This window comes from Sapajus apella, unplaced genomic scaffold (assembly GCF_009761245.1).
Source record: "Sapajus apella isolate SASKATOON/1434 unplaced genomic scaffold, GSC_monkey_1.0 scaffold20, whole genome shotgun sequence".
NCBI classification, from domain to species: domain Eukaryota; kingdom Metazoa; phylum Chordata; class Mammalia; order Primates; family Cebidae; genus Sapajus; species Sapajus apella.
The window spans coordinates 21,765,881-21,777,216 of record NW_022436960.1 but is presented as its reverse complement, the minus strand read 5'-3'; the positions used below and the strand labels follow the sequence as shown (position 1 = coordinate 21,777,216).

General features: G+C 42.1%; 1 pseudogene; it reads left to right on the top strand.

Moving 5' to 3' along the window:
- Positions 1-219: 219 nt before the first annotated feature.
- Positions 220-2,592, top strand: LOC116557927 (annotated as a pseudogene).
- The last annotated feature ends 8,744 nt before the right edge of the window (positions 2,593-11,336 follow it).

Genomic DNA, 11,336 nt, shown 5'->3' with positions numbered 1-11,336 from the left:
GTTAAGATGCTTTGAAAATAAAAGGCCAACTATTTCCCCCTATTTCCTAGCCCTAATCCTGAACACAGGAGAAGCTGTGACATCAGTCTTTACAGAATGACATCTCTAGAAGTAGTTCCATCACTCATCAATGTCTTAAAGAGTGCAGTATAAAGGCTCATTACTCACCCTCACTCACCGCTGACGACCTGCCTCACCGCGCCGTATTCTACCGCCGCCCTGCAGAAATGCTTCGGTTACCCACAGTCTTTTGCCAGCTGAGACCGGCGTCCAGGGTGCTGGCTCCTCATCTCACTTGGGCTTATGCCAAAGACGTAAAATTTGTTGCAGATGCCTGAGCCTTAGTGCTTCAAGGTGTAGACCTTTTAGCCAATGCCGTAGCTGTTACAATGGGGCCAAAGGGAAGAAGAGTGATTATTGAACAAAGCTGGGGAAATCCTAAAGTAACAAAAGATGATGTGACTGTTGCAAAGTCAATTGACTTATAGAATAAATATAAAAATATTGGCGATAAATTTGTTCAAGCTGTGGCCAATAACATAAATGAAGCGGCACTACCACTGCTACTGTACTGGCACGCTCTATTGCCAAGGAAGCCTTCGAGAAGATTAGCACAGGTGCTAATCCTGTGGAAATCAGGACAGGTGCGATGTTAGCTGTTGATGTTGTAATTGCTGAACTTAAAAGGCAGGCTAAACCTGTTGCACAGGTGGCTACAATTTCTGCAAATGGAGACAAAGAGAATTGGCAATATCATCACTGATGCAACGAAAAAGGTTGGAAGAAAGGGTGTCATCACAGTAAAGGATGAAAAAAAACTGAATGGTGAACTTGAAATTATTGAAGGCATGAAGTTTGGTTGAGGCTACATTTCTCCATACTTTATTAACACATCAAAAGGTCAGAAATGAGAATTGCAGGATGCCTGTGTTCTATTCAGTGAAAGAAAATCCAGTCCATTGTACCTGCTCTTGAAATTGCCAATGCTCACCATATAAGTCTTTGGTCATAATCACTGAAGATGTTGATGGAGAAGCTCTAAGTACACTCGTCTTCAATAGGCTAAAGGTTGGTCTTCAGGTTGTGGCAGTCAAGGCTCCAGGGTATGGTGACAATAGAAAGAACCAGCTTAACGATACGGCTGTTGCTACTGGTGGTGCAGTGTTTGGAGAGGAAGGGCTGACCCTAAATCTTGAAGATGTTTAGCCTTGTGAATTAGGAAAAGCTGGAGAGGTCATTTTTTTTTTTTTTTTTTTTTTTGAGACAGAGTCTAGCTCCGTCGCCAGGCTCCAGGCTAGAGTGCAGTGGTGGGATCTTGACTCACTGCAACCTCCACCTCCCATATTCAAGCAATTCTCCCACCTCAGTCTCCCAAGTAGCTGGGACCACAGGCGCATGCCACCACACCCAGCTAATTTTTGTATTTTTAGTAGAGACGGGTTTCACCATGTTGGCCAGGATGGTCTCAATCTCCTGACCTCGTGATCCACCTGCCTCGGCCTCCCAAAGTGCTGGGATTACAGGCGTGAGCCACCGCGCCCAGACGGAGAGGTCATTCTGACCAAAGATGATGCTGTGTGATTAAAAGGAAAAGGTGACAAGGCTCAAATTGAAAAACGTATTCAAGAAGTCATTGAGCAGTTAGATGTCACAACTAGTGAATGTGAAAAGGAAAAACTGAATGAACAGCTGGCAAAACTTTCAGATGGTGTAGCTGTGCTGAAGGCTGGTGGGACAAGTGATGCTAAAGTGAGTGAAAAGAGTTACAGGTGCCCTTAATGCTACAAGAGCTGCTGCTGAAGGAGGCATTGTTTTGGGAGGGGTTGTGCCCTGCTTTGGTGCATTCCAGTCTTGGACTCATTGACTCCAACTAATGAAGTTCAAAAAATTGGTAGAGAAATTATTATTATTATTATTATTTTGGAGACCGAGTTTCGCTCTTGTTACCGAGGCTGGAGTGCAATGGCGCAATCTCGGCTCACCGCAACCTCTGCCTCCTGGGTTCAGGCAATTCTCCTGCCTCAGCCTCCTGAGTAGCTGGGATTACAGGCACGCGCCACCATGCCCAGCTGATTTTTTGTATTTTTAGCAGAGACGGGGTTTCACCATGCTGACCAGGATGGTCTCGATCCCTTGACCTCGTGATCCACCCTCCTCGGCCTCCCAAAGTGCTGGGATTATAGGTGTGAGCCACCGCGCCTGGCCTGGTAGAGAAATTATTAAAGAACACTCAAAATTCCAGCAATGAATGCAGGTGTTGAAGGATCTTTGATAGTTGAGAAAATTATACAAAGTTCCTCAGAAGTTGGTTGCGATGCTATGATCGGAGATTTTGTGAATATGGTGGAAAAAGGAATTCTTGACCCAACAAAGGTTGTGAGAACTGCTTTATTGGATGCTGCTGGTGTGGTCTTTCTGTTAACTACAGCAGAAGTTGTAGTCACAGAAATTCCTAAAGAAGAGAAGGACCCTGGGGTGGTATGGGAGGTGGCATGTTCTAACTCCTAAAATAGTGCTTTACCTTTATTAATGAACTGTGACAGGAAGCCCAAGGCAGTGTTCCTCACCAACAACTTCAGAGAATTCAGTTGGAGAAAGTGAAGAAAAGGCTGGCTGATGTTTAAGAAATCACTGGAACCATCAGTTACTAGTTTCAGTTGACAAACTATATAATGGTTTATTGCTGTCGTTGCCCATGCCTACAGGTAGTTTATTTTGTATTTTCGAATAAAGAGACATTTGTACCTTCCTGATACTGGGTACAAGAGCCATGTACTAATGTTCTGCTTTCAGCTTAAATCACTGAGGCATTTTCACTACCATTCCATTAAAATCAGGATTCTAGTGCTTGCCACCACCAGCTAAGAAGTTAAGCAGCTTTTCTGTGGAGAGTGAGAATAATTATGTACAGAGTAGGGAAATATCCAAGTATGTGACAACCTTTGTGTAATAAAAATTTGTTTACAGTTAAAAAAAGACTCATCGCTCTCACTATATGAATTATGCTACCCTCTCCTTGTCTCTTTGGAGAATAAAAGACCATCCACTTCCTGTTTTAATTAGCAATGTGTTCCACTCCTGCTGCGGGGAATAGCATCTGTTCTCCAGCTGAGGTGAGGATGACACCCATGGATAAGAATATGCCAACTGCTGGGCCTGAGCTCAGAAGGTCATTGTAGTTGCTATTGTTTCTGACTGATACTATACCCCATCTTCCTCCTTTTGGAAATAGTGATTTTTAAAAAACAAAAAATTGAAGCAAATCCTCTATCTTTTGGAGAGCTTTAAGCTCTCCTACAGATTCCCATTGTACTCGGAAGATAATCCAACATCTTTATCACCAAAACCTATAAGCCCTCATTTCTAGCTCTTTCCTGCTTCTCCACCACATCTCCTATTACCCTCCCTCTAGTTTACAATACTGCAGCCCTCCTGGCCTCCCTTCAGTTCATTAATTCCAGAAATACATAGTGAGCATCAGCTCTGTGCCAGGTCATGTTTTAGACTCTGAAGGTGCATCAGTGAACAAAATAATCAAGCTCTTTCTCACCCAAAGGACTTTGCAGCTGCTATGTCCTCTTCCCGGAACACACTTACTCAGAGTTTAGCAAAGTCAGGCTCCTCCTCAACCTTCAAGTTTCAGCTCCAGTGTTATCTCCTCGGAAAAGACTTCCTCAGTCACATTTCCTGGAGTAGTACTCACTCCCTTGGACACTGTATATTTCATTGTCCCTCTCTGATCTCAGTGGCACTTATCATTTACGTATTTATCTATTTATTTAATTTTAAAATTTTACTTACTAATCACCTGTCTTTCCCAACTAGAATGTAAACTCTGAGAAACAGGGACTTGGTCTGTTATGCTGTCACCATATCCCTAGCACCTGGAATAGTCTCACATTGTAGGCTCTTGGTAATTTGGATACACTGGATTAGCAAATGAATGAATGAGTGAATAAAAGAAACTATAACTACTTTTGCTTGAGGATGCGTTCCTTCCCTGATGTGGTCCTCGTCAAGTTGACAATAATGGTGTGTACCCTGCTGTCTTTGGGTAGACGTAGGCATATGAACCAACTTGGGACAATTCTATATGGTTTGGCTCTGTGTCCCCACCCAAATCTCATGTGTACTTATAATCCCCACATGTCAGGAAAGGGGCTTGGTGGGAGGTGATTGGATCATGGGGGCGGATTTTCCCCTTACTTTTCTCAGGATAGTGAGTGAGTTCTCACAAAATCTGATGGTTTAAAAGCATGCTACAATCAACCCAAATGCCTATCAATAATAGACTGGGTAAAGCAAATGTGGTGCATATATTATATACCATAGAATATTATTATGCAGCCATAAAAAGGAATGAGATCATGTCTTTTGCAGGTACATAGATGAAGCTGAAAGTCATTATACTCAGCAAACTGATTCAGGGACAGAAAACCAAACACTGAATATTCTCACTTAAAAGTGGGAGCTGAACAATGAGAACACATGGACACAGGGAGGGGAACAACACTCACTGGGGCCTGTTGTGGGAGGGCAGTGGGGAGAGCATGAGGGAGAAGAGCTAATACATGCTGGGCTTAATACCTAGGTAATGGGTTGATAGGTGCAGCAAACCACCATGGCACACTTTTACTTATATAACAAACCCACACATCCTGCACATATACCTCAGAAATTAAAAATAAAATAAATAAATAAATAAAATAAGTGTGGCATTTCCCTCTTCGCTCTTGTTCTCTCCTTCTCCGTCATGGTAAGATGCACCTTGCTGGATTGTAAGTTTCCTGAGGCCTCCCCAGCTATGCAGAGCTGTGAGTCAATTAAACCTATTTTCTTGATAAATTGCCCAGCATCAGGTATTTCTTAACAGCAGTGTGATAATGGACTAAAACAATTATGAACCTACATTCTTTTGGATACAGTGATTAGTCCAAGGATTGTGCACAGGTCCAAGCCAGGCCAATTTGGTGCACTTCAACAAAAGTTACAAAATAGAAAGCTAAAATAAGACATTCTCTTGGCTCACAAACTTTAAGGATATGTATGCAGGGCCATGGGTAGCCACCATTCTCTTTTGAAATAGAAAGAGTCTGTCAGGGGTAGACAAACGTGAGATTAAAACTTCAAGTGAGGCTGGGCTAAGAGATGAAGCTAGAAAGAGCACCTTGCTAACTTCAGTTAAACCTGGTTTCTAGGCTTGCTTGAAGCTAGTATCCCAGTTCAATGAGTCACTGCATTTCTGTTTTTGCTCAAGCCAGGTTGTGTTGGGTTCCTATACCATGCAACTAAGAGTCCTGACTATGAGTAGGTGCTTCACACAGGTAACCTTTCTGCTCCTCTCTGCCAAAGGAAAGACTAAAGCAACACCAAGCAACAGCCATGGCATTTGGCTCTGCCGTTCTGGAGTGCAGTTTGAAAACTGAGCTTCAGAGAGGACAGCTACAAGTCTGCTCCCTGTTTCAAAGCAGCTATGTGCTATTTGAGAGGTCCCACCATGGCTCCCTTTCTTTCACTCCTCAGTAAGCAACAAGGAGTGGGGCTGGTGGTCAATGGAGGGTAATTTTTCTTTTTCTTACCCCAGAGCCACTCTGAAAAAAAGATCCTTTGTTCCCGATCAGATCATCAATAGCACTGGTAATGGCCATGACCCTTCCTCCCTTTCCGCCAACCCCACTCCTCTTTCCCGAGGACCAGGTCCAGATGAGAGGCAAATTGAAATCTTATGCCAAAACACAGAGCTGTGGCTGGCTTCCTTATTGTACTCCTTTATGAAAAGGAAAAAGCAATGATATCAGTAGGGTTGGTTGTGCCTGGATGGTTGCAAAACAAAACGTTTTCTGCCAAGGTGAGAGTCAGAACAATCCACAATGGGTACTTTAAAGCTCAAAAGAAAACCTAAGCAAAAAGTAGCAAAATGTTCAGCCAAAACCAGACAAGAGAGGTGAAGCCCTTATCTCTCCACTTAGCCCTTGACTGGGCCACCTAGCTTCTCATTCTAATTCATCCTTTTCTTGAAAATGCTTATAACCTGTCAGGGATCTATTCCTTTCCTTTAAACTTCCTCGCCTGGGGACAACATCTCCCTCCAGAATTCTCATCTTCTCCCCGTGTCTTCCTTTAAGTCCAGGATTCATCAGAAAGAAAGGCCTCTTCACATACAGTGAAGCCATTCCTGTTCATAAACTTTATTTCTGTTGCTAAGACTTAGGGCCAAGAAAATACTGAAATTGAGGAGCTTCTAAAGTCTAACCAGTTCTCAGAACCCAGTAGTGAAGAGAAGACAAAGAGTCAAAATATATTCTGTTGTTTTAAGCCACCCAGTTTGTCGTCATTTGTTATGGCAACCACAGGAAACCAATGAACTAGCCTGTGTCACGCCTGCTCTGTGCTTAAACCTGTGCTGTGTGCTCTACACTCCTTATCCATGGCAAAAACACACTTACAAGGGAGATATTGTTATTCTTGTTTAACAGACAAAGGGCCTAAATGCCTTGTCCAAGGTCTGCCGAGGAGAGAGTGGAGCCTGAATTCAAATTCAAGTCTAACCAATTCTGAAGCCCATGCTTCCTCCACCATGCTACTATGCCTGCATTTAATAAAGTGCTTGTTTTCAAATAATTAAAGAATAGGATCTGGCCAGGCGTGGTGGCTCACGCCTGTAATCCCAGCACTTTGGGAGGCCAAGACAGGAGGATCACTTGAGGTCAGGAGTTCAAGACCAGCCTGGCCAACATGGTGAAACCCTGTCTCTACTGAAAATACAAACATTAGCTGGGCGTGGTGGTGGACACCTGTAATCCCAGCTACTCAGGAAGCTGAGGCAGGAGAATCACCTGAACCCAGGAGATGGAGGTTTCAGTGACCTAGATGCTTCCACTGCACTGCAGCCTGGGTGACAGAGAGACCCTGTCTCAGAAAAATAAAAAGAACAGGATCTAATTCTGACTCTCTGATTCCTCTGATTTCCAGTTTCTAGCATATTTGACATCCAGAACATTTCATAACACTTCTTCCTATCTTATATAACACAATTACTTTCAGTAATAATCATAAAATGAAATGAATGCATTTCAGGTATGGACTAAAATTTGCATTTACCAAACAAATGATTGAACTTCACAGTCTACACGTTTCTTTTTTCACTACACACACACACACACACACACACACACACACACACACACAATTTACCATCTTAGTCAATTTCAACTGCACAGTTTAATAGTGTTAAGAAGATTCACATAGATGTACAACAGATCTCCAGAACTTTTTCATCTTGCAAAACTCAGTCTCTATATCCGTTGAAAAATTCCTCATTTCCTGCTTTCTCCAGCCTGGGTAACCACCATTCTACTTTTTGTTTCTAAGAATTTGACCACTGTAGATAACCTCATTTAAATGGAATTATATAGCATTTATCTTTTTGTGATTGGCTTATTTCATGTATGTAAAATGTAAAAAAAAAAATTGAAGTCAACAAATATTTTATTAAAACTAATGTGTTTCATGCCACTGAACTGTACACTTAAAAATAGCTAAAATAGTAACTTTTATGTATATTTTATCACAGTAAAAAAAAAAAATGGAAGACTGGGTGTGGTGGCTCATGCCTGTAACCTTGGGAGGCTGAGGTGGGCAGATCACAAGGTCAAGAGATCGAGACCATCCTGGACAACATAGTGAAACCCTGTCTCTACTAAAAATACAAAAATTAGCTTGACGTGTTGGCACGTACCTGTAGTCCCAGCAACTCAGGAGGCTGAGGCAGGAGAATCACTTGAACCCGGGAGGTGGAAGTTGCAGTGAGCTGAGATCACGCCACTGCACTCCAGCCTAGTGACCAGGTGAGACTCCGTCTCCAAAAAAAAAAGGAAAGAAACTCTCAACACTCACTAACTATAGCAACTAAACCAATTAGAACAAAAAATTATTTCTCATGGGAGGGTGCTGTATCATGGACATAGTTTAGGATTGTTGGCACAAATTTAATCAATTTAATTATAATTGTGTTTATGTTCTCGGCCAGCAGTTCGCCTCCTTCTTGCCCAGCCTCCAGGACTGACTGCTGCCGCCCTGGGCAAAACACTACTGAAAAATATGCCAAGAACAGGATTTGACAGATTTACCACAAGGCCATCCAGGAATGTGGGCTACCATGCTCACGTATTTAAATTAAAGTGGGGTTTTTCAATAACTGTCTTAGTCTGTTCAGGCTGCTGTAACAAAATACCATGAAGCAGGTAGTTTCTAAACAATTAGCATTTATTTCTCACAGTTCTGGAGGCTGAGAAGTCCAAGATCAAGGAACCAGCAGATTTGGTGTCTGGTGAGAGTCTGTTCCCTGTTGCACTCTCATATGGTGGAAGGTGGGGGGGGCTCGCTAGCTCTCTGAGTCTCTTCTTATGTGCCTTATGCCCTCACTGCCCAAAAACACCCTTTTGGGTTAGAATTAAAGCATATGAATTTGCACCATCACCTCGGGTTAGAATTGCAGCATATGAATTTGGGGGGTAGAAACATTCAGACTCTAATAATACAGGGCATTCGTCTCGAAGTTCCTATATTTCTAATGCACCCTGCCATGCAACCGCAGAAACCACGGCCACTTTAATTGCATTAGGGAGCTCCCTTAGGAATAAACTTATTTCACCATCAGATTCACCAGAAGAGAAGTGCTATGAGGTGAGGTTAGACAGTTCTCCTTCAGGCAAACAAAAATATTGATTTTTTCCCCCTGAAAACATTCTTTTCCTTTAACTCATTGAACTATTAGGAGAGAACAAAAACAGAACTGACCACTTTGCCAATCCCCAAGTCTTCACTGAATGACTCTTCAGAAGGACTTTGTTGTCATGGTCCCAGACGGTGTTTTTCTTTGTCTCTTTGTCTTTCAGAGTGGTGGGTTCAGACAGCGGAAAGTGAAGAACTGTCTCCAGAATATCTCCTCTGAACAGAAACAAGAGACCAGGTTGCTGCAAGGCCACAGCCTCTTATTGACAGGTTTAGCTAAGATGGAAATCATTTGTTCCTGGAAAGTGAGGTGACAGAAAGACCCATCTCATTCTAAGCTAGGGATGGAGTATCTTGACCTCACTCTGCTAATCTGCCCTATCTTCAAACTGTGGTCTTGCTGTGTGGTCTTCGGCCAATCACTTGGCCTCCACAAAGCTCCATCAACTCATCTGTAAAATGAAGATAAAAATAACCACCCTCAAGGCTACTGTATTTGAAAAAACAATGTATTTTGCACTCAAGAAATATTTATTCCGAGTCCCCATCCCCCTTTTCTTCATACTTGCTGCATACTCCAAAACCAGTATTTCCAAACACTTCTCTCTGCTCCACAAATGCTGTGTCTGTAAAATCTTTCAGTGTCCTTCTTCCACCTGTAATGCCCTCCTTGAGAACAGGGACTCCCCACATAGTCTCTTGGTTGTGACAGGTGAATTCTATGGAAAGGCTCCAGAATACATGGAGCATATCAAAAAGGAGGCTTTAAGAACATGAAAATAACACCGAGTATATATAGCACACACACTCTTTATAATGGAGAACTTAGAAACTGAGTGCCATCTCAAGATAGAGCACAGGGTCCTTGTATATTTCACACCAAGAAGGAGAGGAAGTCTTAGAAAGTACATCAAGGCAGACTTGTGCTAGAACAAGTTCAGGGAGATGTCAAGGACTTTCGGAATCTCTGGGCTCTTTCATCTCCTACAAATGGACCTCCAGTGGCCTCATCCACTGAGCCCCAGATTGGACTCCAGAGAGAGAGGCTATACAAGGGATGAAGAATCTTGAAGGGACTCTGCCAATTCTACCAACCAGTCACTTCATCAAGACTGTGCTGGGTTTGAAATATGGATCTCGTTGTCATGTTACACATGGTACTCAAGTATTTGCAGAATACATGAATGACACAGTATGTAATGGGCTTAAATGTAACCAACTCTTTCATGTTCAAAGATAATCAGCCAACCACAATTGTGATGCTGATATTACAAGTATCACTATTTTGGTAATTCCCTGAAGATTTTTGAATACTACATGTCTAACGGGAAGAAGGGGTAATTGTGAACGTAAAAGACTCTTACAAGGGAAAGGTGATTCTTAAGACATACTTTGCATAAATAATGCTTTTCTTTCTTGGTTGCAAACAATAGAAACGGACTCTGATTATTTCAAGCAGAAAAGGAACTGATTGGAAGGGTGCAATCACAGTAGTATGCAGCAAAAGTCTGCTTAGGAGGTTGCCAATAGCACTCTTGCCCCAGTCACTATCACACCACCAGACCTGAACGTATACAGGACCTCTGACTGATCCTGCAACTTTGTCTCATGCTGTTAAGACTCACAATCCTGAGTGCAAGCATCAGTCTGACCACCTCACAGATTTTGGTCCCTGTTTCTGGCTGCAGGGGCAGGTGACTTCCCACTTGCTATTCTACTTCCATAAGCATGAATCAAAATAGGAAGGATATTCTGACACTAAGAAGCCAAAACAACAAATGTCCCTTCTGTATCCCTGATGAAAGTAAACAGCTCTAAAGAACTTTACTCTTCAACTCTTGCAACTAACCTGGGTGAAATTTTCCTGGCCCTATTTGCCCCACTCAGCAATGCCACCCTAACCTATGCATCATTAGCATGGAGCATCAAAAAATCAATGTGCTCTTTTTCAAAGTGGAGGAGACATTGTGAGAATCAGTGATGTAACCATAGCTTCAATGTTTGACAACTCTGCTTTTCTCCTTAAATGAACTGGACAGACTTCATTAATATTTGGAAAGGTCAATTTTTAAAATATGATACTATTATAGCTTTAGCTTTGAGAAAATTCACCTTATTGAGACATGTATTTTATTTTTTTAGGGAGGGGAAGGGAAGCTTAAAAGCTCTCCCGTTGTTTGATTATCCTCTCCTATACTCAGCACTCAATTTTCTTCCCTCTGGCACTTTCTGCTGTAGCCAGAAGTTTATTGTTTGACCAACTTTTCCTCCCAGGCTTGTTCAGTTGTAATGAACTCTCACCGGCTGTCAATTCATTTTTGCTATTTTTGACCATTAATTTTTTTTTCAAGTCCTCCAGTAATTTTAAATTATGCAAAGAATTATGAAATTAAGCAAATAATTGTGACATGTGAGTGCTGACCCGAGTACTAGGCACCAGTCTAAGAGCTCTACATGCATCACACCTAACTTCATCCTCAACATCTTGTCATTTTACAGATGGAGAAACTGAAGCCAAAAGCTTAAGCTTCATCAAAGTAGGAGCTTGAATTAAACTGCAAAATACAAGATTTGCTGGCAATAAATAAGATATCTTTATTATG